We start from the raw sequence: 20,391 nt of genomic DNA on the forward strand, positions 1-20,391 counted from the left end.
GCCGTTAATCGGTTGTTAGTTAAGTTTGTACGTGAATGGTTTACATAATATTGAAAGTGATTATTTAAATTGGTACGGCACGATGTATTACTTTTCATTAATTATATTATTGCGAAAGTAATAATTGTAGTATGGTATTTATGTTATGATAGTAGAAGAAAGGTAATACCAGTTCCTGGGACGCGACCTCCCGGACGCCCAAGGAAGCGCTGGTTGGATGTCGTGATGCAGGACCTGAGAGCCAATGGTCTAACCACCGAGGACGCAAAAGATCGTGCAAAGTGGAGTAGGTTGAGTAGGAAGGCAGACCCTGGCAATAGCCGGGATTAATGCCAGGAAGAAGAAGTAGAAGAAAGGTAATATTTGTTTAGCTTTACAGCGTGAAGCATATAGTAGGGTATGCAAAGGGAACCTAGGGGTAAGACACTTCGTTCCTCTTTTTCCGCCGAATTCTGATGGTATTCTTGAGTGACGGAACTTAACGCCGCACTTTGCCTCGACACCAGAACGTAGATTTTTTTTCATTATTCCAGTTTGAGGGTATTCAGCAAGTGAAAGCACATAAAGGTAAGTAGAGAGAACCAAGAGAAAGGACACTTCGTTCTCCGCTTCTTTATTCTATAAGTGTAATATTTTAATTCTTAATTTTTTTATTAACGCCATCGTTGTAAAGTCTGCTTAAAATGTATAAAATTTAAGATTAAAAGATTCTATCAAACAAACAGAAACGTTTGAGTCATGCCAACCTTAAGTATAATTGGTACAATTTGCATGATGATTTCATAGTTTCAAAGTCTAAGATTTGCAAAACCAACTAATCTACCGTATAACTGTACAGTGTTTTGTTAGGAGGAAAGTGAGGAATGGAGTAAGAACACCACCAAGTTAACATTATGTTCTCTCTGCTCAACTTAGATACGGAGAAACAGTCATGTGGTGATAAATACTCCAAAATCAGGAAACGTCAACATAGAATATTAAAAAAAATTAAGCATACAAACATTTCTTCATATCATAGAAATCCCAAAAGTTTCAAATATAAATGGATAATTCTAATATAACAATTTTTTTTTGTAGATTTCCTTTGTTTTCAAGCAACATATATTGCTATTCGGAGTGACACGACAATAGCAAGTAATTCGTCACGGCTTAGTGGTCGCTCGGTCATTAAAGCCATCGTCTGTTTTACCATTCGTGCGTCACGTTCGTGTACTGTATACTGTGTACAGTGAGCGACATAAGTTTGTAAAATAATGTATAGAAATTTGAAAGAAATTGGTGGGTTTTAGATTTTATAATTGATTGTTAGCTTTGTGCTGTACTGTACGTGATCTTTGTTTCATTCTTTTTCGTTAATTTATGTTATGGTGCTTATTTCCCTCTATTTAAAATAAAAAAGCGTGTCCCAAATGTGTAATATGAACAGTTTTTTAGCTTCACGCTGTATCACGCACATATCATGGTAGGCAGAGGGAACCTGGGAACCTAGTGTCGGAATTCATCACCTGGCTTTGCCTCGTTACCAGAGTGATGAAATTCATTCCCTCGAGCAGGAATCGAATCCACAACCATAGCGTTTATAGTCACAAGCTTCTGCCCCTGAGCGACGGCCTCATGTAATATGAACGTCTTGAATATATTATCAATTGTAAACAATGACTTGACCCTCGATAATGTCAACAACAATGATCTACATCTATAATATTGCTAATTCGGGCGGAAAGTGGAGAATAGGGACACTAGGTTCTCTATGGCTAACCAGCTTTATGGCAAAAAGTACTGTATTATCAATATTTATTTTTTATAAATAATATACAATTAGTTATAATTATACTTATTTATCGTAATACGATATAGTACTTTGTGGTAGTACACCTACTGTATAAAAATTACAATTCCTACCTATTAAGAAATAAAGGATGATCTCACAGTTAACAAATAACACCTACACAGAATCTAAATAGAGAATACAAACGAATTTTATTACATAAAATAATTTTGTATTTTGTTTATAATTGTACCTATTCTTTAGTTAATTTTTTTAAACAATTTTCATGGAAATCTTTGTGAATTAGTTTTTCTTTATTACGAAGTTTTGCTTTAATACCCAAAACTGATTCAAATGAGTTCATTCTTTTAAATGAATTATGTAAAATATATAAACGGTAGGTTTGTTTAATTAAAATAATATAGGCATGACTAATTACTCTTACGTGTACAATAGGGTTTAATCAGCTGCATAATGTTACATACGACGTAAACACGTTAAAAACGTGAAAAACGTGAGAACATGATATTTTATATATAAATATAAACAAACTCAAAGTTTCTAATATATCTAACTAAAGAATAATAGTTTTACAAGTAAATAATCTGTTTCAGTTTGATTAATTTAACAGAACTGCAATACTGGTGGTTAATTACTGTGACATAGTTTTCTTTATTTTGTGCAGCAGAGTAAGTAGAAGAAACTTAGGTTCTAGGCGAAAAGTGGAGTGTCATTACACTAGTGTTAAGACACTCCGCTCTCGCTCTCCACTATCCAGCGAATTCTGGAGGCATTTCAAATTATTTGAATTGAAAATGTTAAACATATTTGACATTATATTACGCACATAGTACGTACCTAAATCTAAGTACTAGGTATATACATAGGTAATTACAGCTTTTAAACTCCCTCAGTATATTGCCTATAAAAACAACGTAATGTGTACAGGCAGACACATAATTTCCTAATAATATTATTATTGAGAAAGACCACCCGCAACACGAGCATCGGTTTCGTATTTAAGTACTCACTTTACGAGAAGTGTTTTGTTTTCAAGTTAAAAGCAGACTGCATCAGCATGTTACGAATATTAGCAAAAAGGTTATAATATGTTAAAATAAACTCCGGTTACTATAGGTTCAATTATATACATGTTGGCGCAAAGGGACAGCCTCTCAATGTAAACGCATTGGTTTGGGGTTCAATTCCTCTTCCTAAAATGGTGATGATGAATATGAGTTTAATAGGTACGTTGAGTTACGCTACTCATCATGATATGCTCCGAAAATTAGGTGATAAGTGGGGAACGTATGTAGTGTCTTAACACTAGGTTCCCTCTGCCTACCCTGTTACATATATAGATACTGGTGATCATCTATATATCTACAAGATATCCTTTACCAATAATCGAAGCTGTTCAAAAAGCTAGGAAAACTTTGATGGTACCCGCAAAATTTGGTACAGGTAAATTAAGATGTCAATTACCTTGAAGAATAGTTTCCTTTACAAATTGCTGTATCTTCCGCTTCCTTTCATAAAATATATTGAAATTTCGATGAAAAATGAGGAAATTGGCTATACTATAAAATATTAATAAACCGTATAGCTTTGTGTAATATAAAATGTTATATATTTCAGGTTATTACAGCTCGTCAGGTTGTTTCAAAATAGAATTATTATTTAAAATATCTTTATTGCTGTAGGGGACAGAAGTGTCTTAATAGAAACGGAATGTTTAACCACTAGGTTCCCAGGTTCCCTCTACCCTACTACATGCTGAGATATAGAGTGAAGCTAAAAAATATGTGATTTCTCTTTCTACATGGCGATGACTAATAGTGTGACGTACGATTTCTCGTAAACCAAGGAACATTATATTGACTTTCGATTGTAATACAGTAAATACACGACGTCATAAGAACACGCCTTTAAATGCTAAGCAAATATATGATAATAGATTCGGTTTCTACGGAATTTTTTCGACACGTGAACTTATCGGTTAATAATAATTATCTTTTCACCTAATTTTTATTTGACTAATATAAGAAGTAATCTATTTATGTTACGATTATTTCAATTTTAGGTTAAAAAATTAGGATACGAAATATAAAAACAAATCAACAGAATAAATAAATTTACATATGCGATAAATATTATTCAATAAATTACATTTAATAAGTTTTACTACAAACAAAAGTTTAAGAAAAACCTTACTTTAATTGGAAGTCCATCAATTTAATTAATTAGAAATATGTAGATACGTAAATAAAAAATATAATAGATAAAATTATATAACATGTAAACACGATTAAACAGTAGAAATTTCAACATAACGTCAATTTGACTTCGTTAAATACTCGACGGCATTTATTTGGCTAACTTATTACCAAACGGTCTTATGGGACCGCTCATGTAATGTTTATTAGGATATCTAATGTTGAGTATACTTATAATTTGATATGAAACCTATTTTATTATATAACTAGCGACCCTCTTGCGGCTTCGCCCGCTTTAACTATGGATTATTCATGTAATGTATGTTTGCAAAGCACTTAAGATAATGTGAAAATTAATTAAACCCTAATGCAACCCGCATTTTCGTAGTTTCAATAAGGACTTTCCAACTTTTTTACACAGCAAGGATTTTTTAGTAGGTATCGTAATTTTAAATCTGTGCTACTAATCTTTTCAAGTACTTATTAAAATATATTTAAATGACTATTTTTGGATAGTTAAATGACTATTTTTAAACGGAAGAAATTATAAACAAAAACCTACCTACTAATAACTACTACAAAAAATGTGAAACCAAATATATCGCGCTTAAATAATACATTCAACTCCAATTATCCAATACGTGCAAACGCATCTAACTAAATCTTCGTTGCTATAGAGGCAGGCGGGTTTTTTTTTTCGAGCTTGTGGTTAATGCTGAAGGGGGTATTCTGTCCCTGATGAAAAGCAAGCACGACGTGGCTGTCTGTGAGGAAAATTAAATAGAATGCATGGGCCGGGAATCGAACCCGGGCCGCCCTCGTGGCAGGCGAGCATTCTACCACTGAACCACCGATGCGTGTAAGGCAGGCGGGCACGGCGGACGCATGGCGAGTGGCGACCCGTTTCGCAGCAAGGATTTTTTTGATATTGTAACAACTTCTAAAGTACTTATTAAAATGAAAAACAGTAAAAGACAGTTTTGGTCTACATTAAATGGCCAACGTAACTAATGTACTTATTTATATGCTGAGAGTAAGGGATAAGTGAAACTTGAGTAACATACAGCTGATGTGTCAACGGCGGGATGTGTCAACAATTAAATGTGTTTTTCTGTAAAACTATTCGCAATTTCGAAATATTGTAAAAAGCAAATTTTATCTTCGTTTAACGTAGAAAATTAATAAAGTATTTTAAAGGATAAGGATTAATACCATTATGGAAAAATATACCTCACAATAAAAAATATATTGAAATTATTATTTTCAGACAGAAAAATGATCACTACACGTTATTCTTAAAAGATACGAATATGCTCTCGCGGACTTTTTTGTAGATCTTATTAAGAGAAACAATACTCCGGTACATTTTTTTCATGTAGTACTTACCATTAGAGCAGCGCATGCGCGAAAGTGTCTCAACGGGTAGGACTTTATACACATTTATCGTATTTATGTTAATTTACATAAGAATGTACAAATAATAAACTATATATAAACCTTCCCTGAGAAATACTCGACCTAATGGTGAAAACCGCATAAAAATCCGTTGGGTGGCTTAGAAGAAGAAGAGTTAGAAACAACAGACAGACACGAAAAGCGACTTTGTTTTATAAGATATAGGATTATATTTTATATAGTAATTTTCGACCCCCCATTTTATATAATTTAAAGAAATAATAGTTTTCAGATAAATAACAAGCTAGAAAATTATTTAATTATTCTATTTAGTTACTTTACGTTTTTTAAAAAATAATTTTCACATGTTAAATAATGCGAGTATAATAGCTAAATTAACTGGTTATTTTTTGTAGCTTCAAGCTGTATTCCGTATAGAGCGAAGGTCTAATGAGAAGAGCAGGAAGAGTAGGAAGGCAAACAGATCTAGTGTTAAGACACTCCGAAACTCAATGCCTCACTTTGAACTAGTTCAATAAATGACCTTTATACCTAACCTGTAATCAAATAGACTTGATGTAGACATTTCCAAAGGCGATTGTTCAATTTAATACAATACCACCCCTTTGTTATAATTTCAATGATATCAACTGTAGAAGCTAGTATAGAGTGTGATGTCCAGTACACAATATGTTAGCCAACAATTAAAGCTAATTGGGATCATGGAGGGGGCACTGTTTAATGCGGACAACCACAATTACAGTTACTGCTAGGTTCCATATTTGTGGTTGACTCAGTATTTGTAAGTGCCGAAATAAGTTGTTGAAAGGAATAATCTATTTTTCAATAACAATTTTCAAGTATAATTTTAGAAATTTCATGAAATTTATCAATAAGTATCGTTAAATTGTAACAATCTATAACATTGTATCAAAATATTTTATAAAAATAAAATCAAAATCAGCTTCACGCTGTATCCCGCACGCAGCAGGGTAGGCAGAGGGAACATAGTGTTAACATACTCCGTTCCCCACTTTCCGCCAAATTCTGGAGGCATTGCGTGTTGAGTGGCAGAACTCAACGCCGCGCTTTGCCTCGACAAGAGAGCGAAGAAATGGAAATATAAACGTAAATGAATATTTCACTTCCTCGAATGGGGATCGAACCCACAACCGTCGCGTTACAGTCACACGGCCTCTAAAAATAATAAAGCTAGTAAAAATATACTTATCGAGTAAATAAACATTTATTTCGATTTATATATTTTGATATAGCATTCAATTTGTAATAAATAACGTCATAACAAAAGAGCACGACGGTAACAGTTATTGGATTTCACGGACAATAGATTTATTCGGTTCAGCAACATTAGGCTACGCTATAATTGATGATGTTTAACATATATTTGTGTTAGATGTTCCATACTTCTCCTTAGTTATAAGAATAGAGAAAAAAGAGTCACTAATGCGGCATGTGGTCAAGGTGAAGGAATTACTTGAAATTTACTAGTTAATAATTTATATTTAAATCAATTTTATTTTCTCAATATTAAAATTTTGATTTTTAAACAAAGAAAATCAAAGGAGAAAATATGAAATATTAAACAGAAAATAAATTGCTAATCTACAACTAAAGCGTCTCGCTAGTATTTTTTTGTTAAATGCTAAAGATTTATACAAAGGCTGTAGGAGGCTTTAATTAAATATATAAATTTACAAGTTTATAACGTTAAAACTAATGATTGTGTTTAGCTTCAAGAAAATAGAAAAATATAATTAAAATAAAAGCATACCTACTTACTGAAATTTTAAATAAAGTGAAATTTATATTAAAGTTGTAGATAGTATTAATTCAAAACAATAAAAATAATTTATGTAAAAATTTGGTAAAGCAATGAGTTTTTTAAATGAATAGATTTTTTTAAAATAAGTAGAAAGTTAAATATAAGGGTGATCAATTATATATATATCCTATATCTTATAAAACAAAGTCGCTTTTCGTGTCTGTCTGTTGTTTCTAACTCTTCTTCTTTTAAACCACCCAACGGATTTTGTTGCGGTTTTCACCATTAGGTCGAGTATTTTTCGTAGAAGGTTTATATATAGTTTATTATTTGTACATTCTTATGTAAATTAACATAAATACGATAAATATGAATAAAGTCCTACCCGTTGAGACACTTTCGCGCATGCGCTGCTTTAATGGTAAGTACTACATGAAAAAAATGTACTGGAGTATTGTTTCTCTTAATAAGATCTACAAAAAAGTCCGCGAGAGCATATTTTTATCTTTTAAGGATAACGTGTAGTGATCATTTTTCTGTCTAAAAATAATAATTTCAATATATTTTTTATTGTGAGGGATATTTTTCCATAATGGTATTAATCCTTATCCTTTAAAATACTTTATTAATTTTCTACGTTAAACGAAGATAAAATTTGCGTTTTACATAATTTCGATATTGCGAATAGTTTTAGAGAAAAAACGCATTTAATTGTTGACACCTCCCGCCGTTGACACATCAGCTGTATGTTACTCAAGTTTCACTTATTCCTTACTCTCAGCATATAAATAAGTATATTAATTACGTTGGCCATTTAATGTAGATCAAATCTGTCTTTTACTGTTTTTCATTTTAATAAGTACTTTAGAAGTTGTTACAATATCAAAAAATCCTTGCTGCGAAACGGCTCGCCACTCGCCATGCGTCCGCCGCGCCCGCCTGCCTTACACGCATCGGTAGTTCAGTGGTAGAATGCTCGCCTGCCACGCGGGCGGCCCGGGTTCGATTCCCGGCCGATGCATTCTATTTAATTTTCCTCACAGGCAGCCACGTAGTGCTTGCTTTTCATCAGGGACAGAATACCCTCTTCAGCATTAACCACAAGCTCGAAAAAAAAAACCCGCCTGCCTTTATAGCAACGAAGATTTAGATGCGTTTGCACGTATTGGATAATTCGAGTTGAATGTATTATTTAATGTCATTTAACTATCTAAAAATAGTAATTTAAATATATTTTAATAAGTACTTGAAAAGATTAGTAGCACAGGTTTAAAATTACGGTACCTACTAAAAAATCCTTGCTGTGTAAAACAATTGGAAAATCCTTATTGAAACTTGGAAAATGCGGGTTAGGGTTTAATTAATTTTCACATTATCTTAAGTGCTTTGCAAACATACATTATATGAATAATCCAGTAGTAAAAGCGGGCGAAGCCGCAAGGGGGTCGCTAGTATATATATATATAAAAGAGAGCAATCATTGTTTAACTTTACGTTTTCCCTCTCTATTAGATTACTTAAGGGATGGAAGTAAAATTACTTAAGACATTGAAGTAAAATCACATACGTTAAGTAGTTTCTCGATTTCTTGGCGGTTTTACCTATGTTAAGTTCATTCCCCTTATTTATAAATCGCTCTCAAGTCCGAGATCGATCTTGAGATGCCGTTTTCATATCTATATATATAAAATCGAAAGGTCACTCACTCTCACGAAATCTCAGAAACTACATATGCTAGGAATCTCAAATTTTGCATAGGAGTTATTTATAGGACGTAGGTGCTCGCTAAGACGGGAATTTGCAATATTCGACTTCTAAGGGGTTGTTTTTGGGGTCGAAAGTTTGTATGAAACTTCGTTACTACAAATGCTAGGAGCCTCAAATTTTGCATAGACGTCACTAGGACGTAGTCATAGAGACAGAAATTAATAATAACATAGTTCACGCGGGTGTAACCGCGAGCGGGCCGCTAGTAAATTATAAAGGAAAAAAAGATCGATTTCAGACTTGATAGATTATAAATTAAATTAAAGGGCCTAAATTGATTACACATAAATTACTTGATAACAGTTGACCAAACAAATTTAATAATAATATATAATTAAACTTATTTAATCTTTAATTAATTACATTGTTTCACTCACGTATGTTCAATAAATAATATTGTATTCATTGTCAATACCATCTTTGTAGTCGACAGTCAACCTCACACGACGCGAAGGCAGAGGACAAGGCTTACTCAGAATTTATAAATGTGAAAGACAGTTTATTACGAAATAGTATGAAAGTAAATATTTTTGATAATATTTAAAGAAGATAAGATAAAGAAATGTATGAACAACCAAAACGCATACCATAAATGAGCATTTTAGTTGGAAAATTACAATTTTATTTGCAGTCAATTATAAAAAAATATTTCAAATTCAAAATATACATTATTTTAGCGTCATTCTGTATCCCGTGTATACCAGAGTGGCAGAACTTAATGCGTTTTGAGCGAAAGATACATTTCTCTTATAAAATCATCTCATCTCAATATGAAATAAATAATGAAAAATGGAGAATGAATTACAGTTCATTTTGTTTTTTTAAACATGTTTTGAGAATTAAAAACTATACCTAAATAAGGTAACTAAGTATCTACTATCTAATAGATCTGACTCAACTTTATAATGTTTATTTTTTATTTATTTTTTTATTTAGAAAGACTTTAAAAATCTAAAATCTACTTTGTATATCATATTTAACTTAGTATTTCTAGTATTTTTTTTATATGTATATATGTACAATTATACTAATTGTCTATGCACGTATAAAGATTCATTCATACAAATGTATAAGATATTCTACAGTTGTGATTGTCATAAATAAGCAGGAACTTATTACTTACAATTTAGTCATATGTCTATCTCATTATGGGTCAAACCTTGACAGCTTATATCAATTATATAACATCATAAACGATTTTAATGAAATATAAATAAATCTATTTCTTTCCGTGTATTTTCTATGAACGGTTATGGGTTCGATTCCCAATCGAAAAAATAAAAAATTTAATATTCTCATTTCATGGCTCTGTTCTTAATTCAACTCGCAGTGCCTGCTACAGGCGTTAAAAAAAGAAAAAAGATTTATTTTAACAAATATATACTAAAATATATATTTGAATATGCAAATACAGAATTCAATGAAACAACTCAATAAAGGTGAAACGTATTACTAAGAAGAATCGTCACATTCTATTTACTCGTTGTATATAAATGCTTTGTTTTCCATGGAATAACTATGTATACTTCTAATAATTATTATTATAATAATCATTTTGTCATAGCATTGTGTATATTATACGCAAATACGTATAAGATTACCTAATATGTATCCTAACGTCATAGTTCTTCGAAACATACTGTATATGGAATGTAATATATATGTAGAAATAACATATTATTTTCTCACAATTTAAATTCTTTTAACACCGTCATGGCACAAGTGGCAGTTGTTACATTGTACTGATAGGTGTAGGATCGAATCAAAATTTCATTTTGTTTAATAATAAATAATTAAATGTTATCCCGCACATTGCGGGGTAGGAAAAAGGAACCTGAGGACCTATTGAGATACACCGTTCCCCGCTTTTCACTTAATTCTTGAAGCAGCAGGATTCTTTATTTGATTAAAGATTTTAATTTAGGAGACCTATATAATAAGTAAAATTTGTACAATGTTTACAAAAGTAAAATTTACAACAAATAAACTAAAATGTGATACAATATTTCTTCAGTGTTTCTTGATAGAGTGACAGACATAACAGGAAACTGACGATAAATATATATATATATATATATATATATATATATATGACGTTCAATTAAAATTAGATTTAGTGAATAACATTAGTATAAAGATACAGCTTCCCGCGTTCAAAGATTTGTACGAGCCAAACTGTATATCATAACGTCAAAACTATATATAAATGTCAGTTAGATATATTATTCGAAGTAAATTATAAAAGGCAGGCTGTGGGTTCGATTTCTATTCGATTATGGAGCGAAACACGGTGTTAGGTTACGCAACACGAATTATCTCTAGAATTTGTAATGTCAATAGTGATATATTGATTTTATTAATGTTATCAATGTTTTACACATCCAAATGAATCAAAATACTTTTTTTTCGATTTGCAAAGTTTGTTGTTATAAAACGTCACCCAAAATGAGCTTGCTTAACGCATCTCTCTATTGAAAACTGAAAATAATTTCATAAATATATTTAATAAATTTTCGTATAGTTTAAGCGGGCGTAGCCGCGTTCGGGTCCACTAGTAAATTTATATTTCTAACGCTAAAAAAGTTATCTAGTTTTGTCCAGGTGTAAATTTTAAAAGTGAAGGATTTGTTTGTACACTTTTTTTTAAAAGAACTGTAAAAACATTGATAGCCACTCGATATTTGCGACGGTTTTGCATCCGATGCAACGGATTCAGAACAGAACGGACGGATTCCTGCCTGTATTTGTTTAACGAAAAACATCAAATATTCTTGTATACCTTCACGCAATCTGCATTATGTTGTGTAAATCTAATATCTTTATCTAAATCTGTACTTATAATAAAATTGTTACGATTGGTGTGTTCAAATTTTTTGTCTGTTTGTCCGAGCGCTTGTTCACACTAATGTCAGAAACAGCTTAACCAATTTAATTGTAGTTTTCACTACTGAATTTTGGCAAGCTTCTCTTAACATCTATTTAATTCGCTTAAAAATAAAAAAAATGTACAACTAAATTGTAGAATGTAGAATAACATTATTAAGGTTATTTTGAAATCCTTAGTTAAACTATTTAATAGATACAGTGTGTATTTTAGAAAAATCGCAGAAAAAATAACGGAATTAGAACTCTTTGTGTCGTATCACTCTCTTGTGACACTTACACACCGCTATTGCACTCTCTATAGTACTTTAGTGCTGTGATCGGAGTGAGCCCGCTCCCTGTGTAAGTATTTAAAATAAGTATTTTGTCTTCTCGGGCTATCCACTTCTTACAACTTATCCATGCTGTTAGCATATGCGGCAAAACGCTTTGATAGTTTCCTAGAAGCGCAGGTTTGAGTCCCTTTATTTTTAATTTTTATACGTTTTATTTGTAGACAAATTTTACGTTGTACAAGTTTGATATATGGAAAAATTGCAAAATCTTGTAAAAGTATGAAATATATGAGGATCTGTGGACTATGCATGTGCATTAATGCAGTTATTTAAAAGGAAAAACTAGCAATAAATTTGTAATTTTAAAATTTATGTAAAATTCTAAAGTTTAACCTAATTTTTCAACATTTTTCAACACACATCAGTCACAGTTACTACAATAAAATTAGCATTTACACTACATACATAGATTATAACAGGTTTTTCCTTAGTCACACCACGTATGAATCATTACCTTTCTTTACATCATCCACGTAGGTACGTATTTACATATACAAAAATTATATAAATATAAAATACAATTTAAATTGTACGTAGGTACTTACGTATTGCATCTACGTCAATAAATATATTAATTTTACTGCAATATCGTATTGTTGTATTGCATAATTATACAAGTAATTAATAATGAACTAGTTAATGGATATTAACTATTATATACATTCGATGCTCATGTTTGCAGAAGGATCACCTAACGACAGTATATATATATGTAGGTAGTTATATTATCACTAGAATAATAATCACAAATTTCCTAAAAATCATGATGTGAAATTTCGTTAACTTAAAGTTAAGTTTGAATTGTGCTATTTTTGAAGGTTCCGGAGGGATCTCTTCGTTGTTCGTTTGTCTGTCACAAAACACTTTTCCTCATATTTAGGTCTACAGTTCCTAAGCTAAGTCAACACAATCAAATGAAACGAGCATTTATGTTTATGTTTTTGGCGAATTTTGAGTGAAATTCGTGGCATAATCAATCCTGTAGGGTAAATTCTGTTGTCCTAATATGAAGAAATTGAGCAAGATGTGAGAATTTATAGAAAAAAAAATTTGGAAAGGAACAAAATTCTACTATAAAATTGTTAATTTATTATTAGTGTGTACTACCAATCGTACTACCATAGCATTAAGTTTGTTTTAGTGTTTTGAAATTACCGACAGAAAAATAAGTAAAATTGTTATACACACATATTCCTAGTTTTAGTTAAATTACTCAGTAATTTTACAGTAATAATATTCAAAGGCAGTGTATACATATAATAAAAAGGAACCCGAGCTTTATGATTCATTATTTTTGTACTTCGAACGCCGGACTTCCGCAAGTCGTTACGTCTACGCATACTGCGGTTTTTAACTACGCTACATAAACAACTATAACAGTAAATTATCAATTTAATGCCGTAATAAGTGTTATTTGTTTAATAAATTACTTATATTAAGAAATATTAATATTATGTTGTCATTACGGTTCGTTCGTTGTGTACACGATGGTCGCGGGTTCGATTTTTATTATGAAGAGGATTTCATTTGATTAACTAACGTATATTGAGTGATTTATTTAGTGCGTAAAAGATAACCATACTAAAATATTTAATTATTACTTGATAACTACACAAAAATAAATATTCGTATACTTCAAGCGGGCGAAGCCGTGAGCGGGCTCATAGTAATAATAATAAATAGAAATAAAAATAGGTATTGTATATACATGTAAATATTATGAATGTCGAAAGCCAAAGCTACAGAGAAAATATTTTAATTAATATGTATAGAACATATTATTATGATATGTATGGAATTAAGTTTCTAAACATGTCGCGTCTCGGACGGCTTATCTATCTATTGTTGTTTTAACCGCCTTGTAAATATTCATTATTAGCTCAATAAAGTGCAAAAAAATAAAAGCTTATTATTTGTTTATTTAGTTTCATCCTGTATCCCGCACATAATATATTTTTTTATTATAACAAAATAATTAAATTATTATTATTGATAGAATTTTTTTCTGTACCTAGTACTATTGAGATGATACGTTCAGCCTCTTGACATTTTAGGCAAAAAATGGCAGGTAGTAGAATTCTGTATACGACAACCAATCGGTCGAATAGAATCATTTTTTGTAATTCTTTCTTTTGTTACATGCATGTTGTAAAATACATATATAGCATAATATTTAAAGTATGTGGCCTTTATAAAAGTTATAACTCGAAGTTAAAATTAAAAAGATAAAAAAAAAATTAAACTCAAACTTTGAATTTAACGCAACTTTAATCTACCGCCTTATAAAATGTAAGAAAAATTACATCATGAAATGTATATAACAGTAATATAACTCTAAATATATATAAAGCAATTAGAAATACACTTATATTACACATTTTTTATATGTTATCGTAAGTCCTTATATAAATAGAAGATAATTTATCTGCTCGCTAATGTAAGCAATTTTAAATCGATCGAGTAATAATTATGACAATATATATTTGCGTTTGGTAGGTAGAGGGAACCTGGGAACCTAATGTTAAGACAATCCATTCCTAATTTTGTTAATATTTGCGTAAATTAGTTTAAAACTTACTAAATGCTAATTAAAATCAAAGAATCCAATGTTTACGTCGCCACCTGAGTCCAATATCGTTTAAATTCTTTTACAACACTTATCAATACGTAGTATAAAGTAGTCACAACAATTAATCGAAGCGTATATTTTAATGTTTCAGTCATCACATATATTTAAAAAAAACACTAGTTAAAAGTCAAAAAAAATTCGCGCCAAATTTCTGCACTAGCTATTTATTATATACGTGCATCGCCATCGGTGGTTTAAACTATACTAGTTCTGTCAATACAAAACATACTGGGTGACAGTATTGCGCATACGCATTCTACGAGACGAGAGAGTGGGACGGATGACTCACTGCTTCAATGCCATTCATTCATAATTTATCTTTCAATGTAATATAGACTTTATTTTTAAGAAGTTAAGTTCTACATTACATTGATGTATAGTAATATTTTTTAAAAAATTTAAACGATTTTAAGCCTTATTATAAAGAAATTGCGGTTTGCGGATAATAAAAGAGAAATACCTGATTTCCAAGCCGGCCTTTACAATGACTGTTCTGCATGACCACTTATGCATGCAAATGGTAGACGTTCAACCATATTGTGACCATTTTAAATGTTCAATAGTAACTGCGGAATACAGAAATTGCAATATTAATAACAAATATTCTTATTTTATTTATTGAAGTAATTACGCATTATTATTAATTAAATATATTTTTTTATTATTTATCTTATTTAAACAATACAGATTCGAGATCTTTAATTTTTTTGTTTTTTTTCTAAATTATTACTCGCGTATTTAAGAAAAAAAAACTGATATGATCAACATTTTTCTTATTTGCGAAACGCTCGAACAACTCATTATACAAATAGTATAACTGTTAAATTTAAAGTATCTATATATAAAATACATTTAAATGTATGTCCAACAGTGGGCGTCACAAATCTAAATATGATTATATATATACATTTAATTTTTTTATTAACATATTTATTTGTTATCAGATTTAAATTTCAAATTATTAATAAAAAAAAAAACAAAATTATTATTATTGAAAGATACCTATAAAATAAGCTGATATTACAAGAAGAACATATCAAAGACTACGTAAAAGAAGGTCTAAGGATTTAAGTTGCCTTTGTAACGAGATAGTTCACGTAGCCCCAAAAAATCTGATATACATTAGAAGTAACAAAAACACTTTGTAAGTTGTTTGGAGTTTTCCTAAACTCAGGTCGTAAATCTACGCATTGAGGTGAGACGTGATAGTGATATATACTGGTGAGAATGCAAGCTAAATAATGTCTTGTTTTCCCACTTTTGACGGCCCCCTAACTGTTTCGATATGGGGGGGAAACGTAAATGAAATTGTTTTGTTTATTTCTATAGGGAAGATTGTTTTTCAGGATTCGTCAAACGTCTTATAGAAAATTTGTTCTTTGGCGTACGTCTGCGTATACATATTTTCTGACTTTCACACAGACAGTTTCTTATAATAAAAATATGTTAAATATGACGCAAGGCTTGGCTCAGGGGCACGAGAGTGCGACTGTAAAGGCAATAGGTTGTGAATTCGATACTCACTCGAGGAAATTAAATATTTAATATTTTCATTTTCATCGCTCCGGTAATGACGTAAATGGCGCTGCGTTTAGTTCCGCCATTCAACACGCATTGCCTCCAGAATTTATCGGAAAGTAGGGTATAGAAAGACTGTAATTTCCACTGACCAAAGATAATAACAATATTTCTTAGTTATTATCTTTGGAGAGCAGAAATTTGTAAGATATTCTTACAAATTTCTTCTTCTTACAAATTTCCTTACAGAGATGCTAACAATATAAATAAGTTGTAGCAAGCGTATAAGAATTTCGACGTAGCTTGATGAGAACGTATGGAATAGCCGTCAGAGCGCTTTGCTGGTTTCCAAGAGGCGCGGGTTCAAATCCCGCTACGTTGAAGTTTTTATACGTTTTCTAAAAAGTAAAACGAGTATTATTTTAGAAATATAAGTGCAACTACCTTCTAACGCAACAACTATTAATTTTGAATTTAGTACGAAATTATAAATTATTAATTAGCTTAGTTACAATAACTATTTATATCTAATATTTTATAGAAGCTAACAATTTATTACCAAAATCATTATAAATTATAGATACTTAAAATACCATTTAGAACCAGTGGCCTAATGTTTCGAATTTAATTACAGTAATTAATTAAAATATAAAGTTATAATTAGTTACCCTGAAATAATAATTATGAGTGGAATTTAGTTAGTAATATTCATCAATTTAGATTATTATTGTCTACCTTTGTGTAATATTATCGTATATAGTATATAATTAGGGCCACTAGCTCCATTATTGTAGGAATAGTTGTCAATATATATAAAGAGGACATTGCGCTGACAATGGTGTGACTGTAACGCGAGGGTTGTGAGTTCGATCCTCATTTGAGGGAATGAATTATTATTAATTAATATTTTCTTCTCTTCGCTCTGGCACCAGCGGTATATTCGCCGGAAATTGGTGAACGGAGTGTTTTAATATTAGGTTCCTTCTGCCTACCCCGCTGAAGCGTGAAATGCAGCGTGAAGCTCTATTATATTAGGTATACTATAATTGTCCGTAAGTATATTAGGTATATAGACACATATGGGCAATAGGAATGAAAACTAAATAGCATAGTGAATTATCGCTAATGCCTCTTTAAAACTAAAAATTGAACTAAAAAAATAGAAGAAAAATAAATTATAATTTGACGTTACATTTACTTTATGATATATTTTCACTGCGTAATGTTTGTGTTTGCGAGTAAAAGTATAACACATTTTGCAAAGTTTACACTTTTATAAAACATGAAACTTTTATAATTTTTAAAAGAAAAGATAACTTTGTAAATTTAATTTTTGTTAAAACATTGATACTAAAAGAAATATTCGTAGAAACACAATTACGCTACTAAGTTTCACAATGCGGTCTGAAATCTTTAACTTTTGTTCTAGTTTAATTAAATATAAAATTGTAATGATATTTGTTTTAGTTATTATGTGTGCTAAAACTTTATTATTTCATAGGCACTAACTACGCCATATGTAAAACTAGGTAAATTTAAGCAAATCTACTAAGCTCGAAACTTAAACTCGAATAGTATGGTGAGAACTCTAGAATTTTTCAGTAACAATATTGGTATTTGTTACCTTGGTTTGTTTACCTATATATAAGTTTAAAATTTCGTGTGAACCAATGGAGGTCATGAGCGTCCTGGGAGAAAATCTGTAAATGCGCCCAATCTTATTACCTTAGCCTTTATAAAGGCCTTATTTACTTATTTTAGTTTTTTTTAAATAAATTCAAACTATTTTACTAAAAAAAAGAAATTTATATAATAACAATATTTTAAAGTTTGATGAATAATTTTATATGTATTTCCGCAAGTATAGTACCTATGTATTTAAAAATTTGCTTTCCCAGATCTTCTTTAGATGTCCTGTACAACAGCATGAGGCCAAAATAAATAACATTTTTCACAATTTTAAGTCACTTTTCACTATTTAACAAATTATATTTATTATTGTCAACATTCACAACAAACATTATTTATTTATTATCGACATAAAAAACAAATAAACTTTATACGCATATAGCAGTCCGCGTTGTTTTAAAAAAGAAACACCTGGTCCATAGTATTTTATCTGCTTAGATCTACGACATTATATTAAAATTTTTCTTTACGATCCTATGAGACGTCTAGATACTATAAAATTTGAATATTGTGAAACTTCCAATTATTTAAATGGATAGGATATATTGCTATCTGGTATCCTCTGGGAATAGGCTATAAAGTTGATAGAAGAATTAAAATTTTGACAACCAATAATATTGTCCTGTTATATTAGACTGGAGGGTTGTCGAGGCTATAAGAAAGCAAAGATGCCGTCGCCTTAATTAATATTCTATTGATAATCACAGAATAATAAAAAAGAACTATACTGAAAAAGAAAGAAGAAAAGAAGCTCACAATATTTAACAAGACTTTAGGAACGCTTGTCAGTGAGAAGAAGAAGAATATCAAAGGAATTTAAAACAAATTGTAATCCATATATGAATTTAAATTATAAAGTTGTAAAGAGAATTGGAAACGCTTTTGGGATACATTTGACTGCATAGAATGGTCGTGAGTTAGATTTCGCTCTAGGGACTGTTATCGTTGTTTACAAGAATATCTTATACAGTGCAACTTGTAAATGTAAAATATACATCCATTTGTCTAACATAATCTAGGAAACATAGGTTTTTAATGTTACAATGTACCATAACATTAGTTACAAAAAAAGTTGTTTATTACTATTATTAGGTTAATTTAAGTAAATTTATTTTTTTTATATTATAAAGTAAAGAGTGGTAGCCATCAGATTGTAAACGCAATAGTTATGAACTCTCTACTTGGGAGAACGAATTATTTTCATTTCTTTGCTATGGTATAATCTTGCACGTTGAGTGGCTGCTTTTAGATCCGCTACTTAACGTGCGTTATCTTGGATTTGGTCGAAAATCAGAGAACGAAATGTACTTACATCAAATTTCCTCTGCCTAGCCTGAAGGATAAACCGTGAAGCTATGGAAATAAAATTAAGAAGTTATTCTTCAAAGCTATAGTTGCCATGTATAACTTAAGACACAAGCAATCCTACCATAAAGCAGGTTTAACTTTAAATCATATGCATATTCCCTATTATAGATCACGTATAAAATAGTTCATTTTTCAGTAACAATAAACTTTATATCCAGACAGGAATTTACATATTATACATATATAAACTTTACGATCGCAGCGGTTAGATGATAAGAATACAGTTTAATATTCTTTTAAATTATATACTTAGTGAAAAATCTATAAATACAATATCATAAAGTAAATCTGACTTTAGTAATACATATCTACTATAATTTGTCCAAAAGTGAGAAAAGTTTTTAAATATAATTATTTTCGGACTCGGTCGGTCGGTCGGTCGGTCGGACTTTCTCTATTCGGTGAAAATAGTTCCTAGTTTTATTTAAAAAAAAAAATTAAATCACGAAAACGATACTTCTTATTATAATTAAGTATTGTTTGAGAAAGTTTCTTTTATCTGAGAACAAAAAGTTTTGCTTCTGAAAAAATATAGAATGGAGTGATTTATTTAAAATTTCTCCATGTTTTTGCGGTAAAAAGTATGTACGTGATTACAAAAAAAAAGTAATTAATCTTACTACGCTTAACAGTGCGTAAATAGTGCACGTTTGAATTGAAAATAATATAACACGGTTACATACGTGTGTACAATATAATTGTATCACGCGTCGCTTCACGCTCTATCCCGCAAATAGGAATGTAGGCTGAAAGAACCTAGTGTTAAAATACATTAACTTCAGTTTCCGATATAAAAAAATAATCACGATATATCCCATATTTGGCAGGTTAGACAAAGAGAGGAGGAGAGAGAGGACACTAGGCAATGTTAAGATAGTCCTTTCCGCCGCGCTTCGCCTCGATACCAGAGCGAAGAAATGGAAATATAAACGTAAATAAATGTTTCACTTCTTCAAGTGGGGATCGAACTCACAACCGTCGCGACGGCTTCATTATTATTACAATATTAAATCCCTATAATATCGCACAATCTCGACCGG

General features: G+C 30.6%; 1 protein-coding gene across 3 annotated transcripts in view; it reads right to left on the reverse strand.

Annotated features, from left to right (window-relative positions):
- Positions 1-14,983, reverse strand: part of LOC146530713 (G-protein coupled receptor moody-like) — a 45,937-nt gene extending 30,954 nt beyond the window's left edge. For 2 of the 3 annotated variants that reach the window (XM_085199330.1, XM_085199334.1), the window contains exon 1: positions 14,726-14,983. The gene's annotated coding sequence lies outside the window, so the exon portion shown is untranslated. Of the gene's footprint in view, positions 1-3,253; positions 3,274-14,725 lie in introns of those variants that run through there. The other variant, XM_085199331.1, reaches the window with a different exon arrangement.
- Positions 14,984-20,391: the final 5,408 nt, after the last annotated feature.

This window comes from Heliconius melpomene, chromosome 16, assembly GCF_056956725.1.
Source record: "Heliconius melpomene rosina isolate 202511_hmr_F chromosome 16, ASM5695672v1, whole genome shotgun sequence".
Classification (NCBI taxonomy): domain Eukaryota; kingdom Metazoa; phylum Arthropoda; class Insecta; order Lepidoptera; family Nymphalidae; genus Heliconius; species Heliconius melpomene.